Genomic DNA, 6,000 nt, shown 5'->3' on the forward strand with positions numbered 1-6,000 from the left:
AATTGGCGTCTTCTATTTATTCAACTTTTTCTTTGCTTTTGTTGTTCTTCAATATATTGTTGTAATTAATTTTGTTAATTCTCTGTTACACATACATAAATGCCCAGCAGGATTTTATTTTTCATCTTGCTTAATTAAATAATTATATACCAATTAGTGCAATAAATACAAACAATCGTTATTCCTTCTCAACAAAAGTACACACACATAAATGCTTCCTCCATCTGCCGGCCGGTTGGTACCTATATTTACATTACAATAAACAAATAAATGGAAATTACATTAATTAATTACCTAATGATATAACCACACAAAACCAGATGGGAATATATTCCTCCTTCAAATGGACATAATTTACCTTTCCATATATAAAATATATACAAACACTTACCATGTTTAAATTAACTACATACATAATTTGGAATTATTACAGAAAAATATTCTTGTATTTAAATAGGAGAAGGTGGCCTAAAATGGCTCCCCTAAGCTAAATGTCCCATATCTCGAAAAAAAAGTAACATTCAAACTTAAATGCCATATACTTTTCAAAGTTTAATATATTACTCTCACATTTGTGTGCTTTGCGAGTTAAAAAAATTCCATTTCCACATATTTCACTCATCAAATTTACCCGGGTAAAATGGCACACTGTCCAAATATACCTGATTTGAAATGAAAAATGGAGTCAAAGGGCTCCTTTTCTATTTTCTTGGAACAAATGGTTCTTAATCCCCCCCCTCAAAATTTATGTGAGTCATTCAAAACCCTGTTACTGTTGGTTTCTCATTTCCTTACTGTAGTTGTTGGGACTTTGAATAATTTAGATGCTTTTTTCCAGATTTTGGACGGAATCAAGGACTTTCCTCAGTCCTGGGCTTCCTCTTTGTAGTTCGTTTATGTTTAGCAACAATTTCACTATAAAAAAATGAAAATGTGAAAGTCGATATAAAATGCCATGTGAAATTAAGTATGCCATTTTACCCGAGTACTAAGGAAATTTTGCCCATTTGCCGAAAAATCTAAAATCGTTCTTAGCCAACTTATTACATTAAATTATTAAGAAATACTTCATATACATTACGTATATTAACTTTTTTTTCCAAAATACAATGTTTTTTTATACTTTTTTTTGCAAAAAAAAATTTCACAAAATTATAACGAGTGTACTTTTTGATGTGGTCAGAGACAGTTTGATCTGTTGTATTTTAATTTTCGTATAAATATGTCGGTTTTGCCAGATTAACATAAAATCGCGTTCATTAAACTTTCTAATTGTGTTGGATTCTACGATTTCTAGCAAGATGGCCATTTTACCTTGGGGTGCCATTTTAGGCCACTTTCCCCTATATTTAAGTAAGTACAGCTTCAGGTAAGTATCTATTTTATTTTTCTCCCCATGGAACTTTTATTATGATGGATTGCGTGACAGAATAATTTCAAATATTAAAATAACTTTTTTTTCCCTTCCCCAGGACAAAAATCCTCTGTGTAATAACCTTTTAGTAATGGTCCATAAGTTCGACGTGGTCACCTCAATTACAAGAAAAGAAACTCGTATAACTAGTCCTTGCTTTTGGTTGTGTTGTATAAATCTTGCATTTCATCACGTCCTCCTCTATTCTAAACCTGGGACTCTTATTTAGGAAACTTTTCATCAGCATCAAGCAAAGTTTATAGATTTTAAACCTAAACGTGTTCTTGTGTTTTGTTGGTTTTTCATAGGAAATACACTTTTGTTGTATCTATCATTGATGTGACTTAACGAAACAAAGTTTTGTTTCAACTCTCAACTCTTTTAATACAAAAAGTTGTTATGGCAACTCAAGGAAATACCCTACCCATCACTGGGAATCGTTGTCAAATTAAATCCCTATAGAAATCGATACACACACATGTTTAGTGATGGTAGGGATATGATGCCTTCTGGGTTGAATGCTGAGAGTTCTATGAGAAAAGAAAAACTTGACATTTCCTATTTTTGCCAGTACAAAGTTATTTCCTTTTTTTAAAGGGAATTTTTCTTTTCCTTGCATGTCAATTTGCATATTACTTGTTGTTAAGCTCCATCACACACAGATATGGTAATTGGTATTTTTTTTTTTTTTATTACAAACACAAACATGCAAACATCCCAGGTAAATCAATTATGATCCTTTTCCCAGGAAACTATACATACTTTGTCTGGGAAATTTTCATTTCGAGTGAAAAGTATAAAAATTTTTAAATTGCTTCCTCGTCCGGAAATTTGTGCGGTTTGTTTAAAAGTGTGCTCTGTCTGCGAAGTCATCGTCGTTGGTTGTGTTGTAGTGTGGTTATATCCTCGAGACACACAGAGAAAAAAAGAGAGAGTTTGAGTTTTTTTAATTAAATGATATTGGTTTACGTTTATTTCTTTTATATATATGAAGTATCACGCGAGAGAGATATCATCCTGAAGGAAGAAGAAGGGTTTTCCTTAGCCAAGCGAAATATTGATTAAGGTAAAGCGCAAACACATCAGGAGCTATATACAGCGGAAATTGGATAGCAATACTTACAGAAATTCAATTTCAAAATTGAATCTTCCTTTTGGCCACCCTCACACTCTTCTATTTCCCTATGAAATGAGTGTTCTCTCTCATCGCAATTGCAATGAGAAAAGTAAACAGTTCCCTTTCTAGAAAAAGGGTACCTATGTTTATATATTATATATATTTTGTTGTTTTGTTATAGTTGCCTTCCGGTTTCATAACCACAACTTTCCAATCATTGCAAAAGGATATTTGTGGTTATTAAAGGTTTTTGATTGGTACTTGTGTAAGTTTTCAAATTGGAACTGACAGTTTTAATATTGTGTTGAGTTTATTTCTCATTTTAGTAACCACATACAGAGTTTTTGATATGAAAATTAGAAATTTCATTTTTTGATTGTTGGGGTCAGAAGCAGGTTTTCAAAAATTGAAAATAGGAAATTATTAAGGCCAAAGGCAAAACCTTTTTAGTATACCTAAATATTATAACTATATAAGGTTGTAAACATATCAATAACAATTTTCTAAATAATTTTCTATACATAAAAAAAAACTTGAAAACCACATTTTTCAGTATTTTTAAAGCATCAGCAGACTATTTTTAATCTGTATCAAAATTGCATCAACTAAAGTTTCTCTTGAGGTTTTTCCCTATCTAAATTTATCCATCTAAAATCATCCACTCAGGTTATTTTATTGAATGATACAAAGGAAGTTTTTTTTTAAATTAGGGAAGGTGTTCGTCTATGTTGCACAATGAAAGAAAAATCGATAGTGTATCAATAGCATAGAGAGAGATAGGTACTTTGGTAAATGGTAAAAGTTTTTCAAACTATAAAACGTGTTGTGTTTAAGGACCATGAAATTACTATTCAAGGTTCTATTTTAGAGTAAAACTACGACTTTTGACGTCACGATGAATAAAAATGTTTACTTTAATGTTTTAACTTTGAGTGAATATTATATTTTTTACTATTTTGGATAAATTTGTACATGGTAGCCATGTGAATTAATTGTGGCTTAGTATAAGTGTGCCCCAAGACATCAATGGAATCAAGATATTTTGATAGTAATTTTTGGAAGAACAGACATGAATTAACCACCAACTCAATATTTTAAGCGTATGAAGATATCGAGTTGAATTCGTTTTATTTGGAAGCAGTGCATTCGAAAAATTTTGATCAAATACTTTATAAACCTTTTCGGGGAAAAACCAGAAAAACCAGAATCCAAAAAAATCCAAAATCCAGGAAACCCTAAATCTTTATTTTCGGGATTTTGGGTTCTCGGGATTTCAGTCGCTGTTCTTGAAAATCATGTTAGCTTGTAGGTACCAAATTTTTGTTCAAATACTACATAGAAGTCAATGTTGTTAGAATAAGAATGCATTTAGCTCATGATAGCAGTCCAAAATGATCTAAATTACTTTAGTGAAAAAAAGAGGTTGTCTGTAAAGCCGGTTTACGGACGATGATTTTACGTGATAACGTCGTCAGAAAACAGGTTGTGTGATTTTGTTTAAAATGAGTCAATTGAAGCGTTTACACTAAGGGAAAAAACAACTGAATGTCAATGAAAACAACATTGATTCAACTATTTTTCGGAAAGATTTTGCGTTGAAGACGAAAATTTTAAAATCAAAGTAGAACTTCGTTAGTTTAAAGTGGTTTGCCGTTATAAAACATCTTTAAATCAAAGTTGTTTCAACTTTGAAAAAAGCATCAATTTACTAAACAAAAAGAAAAAATTGGCAGCCACTGGGGATCGAACCTACAACCCTTGGATCACTAGGCGAATGCTTTACCAACGTGCTATCTCACTGTTGAAAACAAAAAAAAACATGAATTTTTATCTTCTCACGTCATTAATTCTATTTTTTTTATTTTTATTTTTAATTTTATACCATCTGAAAGCTTATTGTCTTAGCTCAAAATATATATATCGATCAGGTCTATGAGACATTTACAAAAGAGCTAGAATTTTTTGAATTCGATCAAATTTCATTAGAAAAAGCAAAAAAAGACATTTATTTTTATGTTCTCACGCTATGGAATCAATTTTTTGAAAACATTTTATACCATGTGAAAGCTTATTATTTCACCTTTCATATGACGTATCAATCTCATTTCAAAGATGATGTTAGAATTTTTTAAAGTCAACCATGTCGAATTTCCAGACTGAGATTACGGTACTTCCCACACTGGTGGCTGTTCGGGGGGCAACAGATCTCTACGGGTGTTTTGAGGTTTTTCGCAAGTTTCTTGAATTTGCATTGTGTAGCTTGTAGTTAGTCTATCGTTATGTGTGATATACCAAATGAAAGGTAATTGTATCAGGATGCTCATAAAAGTTTAATAAAATTTATATATGCTCTTGGTCAAAAGTTATGACCTGTTGAATTCTAAAATTTTATTTTACCGTTATCTGAAAATTTTGTTTACGAAAATTATTGAAACTTCGCACAAATTTAGTCGTGGTCATGGTCTATCATTACTCCATATACTTTATTCCTGTATCTATTAAAGAAAAAAAGATAAAAATAAAAAACGATGAAAATCGGTTAAAAACGGTAAAAAACGTGTTTTTTAAAAACTTGTTTCTTCCGTTATTCAGTCAAAACTCACTAAACGATTCCAATGTATGCACAAGGCAAAAACCTACATGTCCTATAAGTTTGAAATTTTTTGAAAGATCCAAAAAAAAAATAAAAATCAAAAACTATCCAAAAATACCCCTAAAAAACAAGGAAACGCAGAATATTGAAAAAAAAAATCCGTATGAGACGCCTAATTTTGTTTTCCCTCATCTTTCACCTGGCACCTTTAGAATTGTCAAAAAAAATTTCCCCTACCCAAAATCATCATTTTGTCATAGCCCCAACACGTATACAACGTTCAAAGAAAACGTTATAGCTTAGTTTCAATTTTTTTTAGATTTTTTTCTTAAATGCAGTTATTCTTAAATTAGTTTTATCTATCGTTAACAAAAAAAATCAACTCTCTATGACTTCGCATTTAGATTTTAGCCCAAACTTCATCTTTCCGTTTTACCCCTGTTTACCCTATTAAATGACGGAATTTATAAAAATCCTTCATTTGGATTAAGCTTTAGGTTATTATCTTTCAAATACGCTATAGAAGATTTTTGAACTTGTAATAGTTTATTTTTAATTTTGAAGTGAAATTTTTTGCCGCACTGCGAAAGTGCGAAAGTGTAACGTTAGAAAATGGCGTCACTTTTTTGTGGTGGCTGCCATGGTTCATCGATTTATAAGACGTTATCACGTCAAAAACTTTTCTTATCTTCTTTAAATTTAAAAGAGAACTTGAAAAGGACCTTTAAGGGAGTAGCCATGATCAAATAATTTAAAATGTCGATATATACAATTCTGTATAGGATTTTTCTACCAAATTTAACCAAAGTTAAATACTTTTATTGTGTTTAAAAACAAAAAGACTCGTTAAACATCAATTGAGTATTCGAAAATCGA

Source organism: Episyrphus balteatus, chromosome 2 (genome assembly GCF_945859705.1).
Source record: "Episyrphus balteatus chromosome 2, idEpiBalt1.1, whole genome shotgun sequence".
Lineage (NCBI taxonomy): Eukaryota > Metazoa > Arthropoda > Insecta > Diptera > Syrphidae > Episyrphus > Episyrphus balteatus.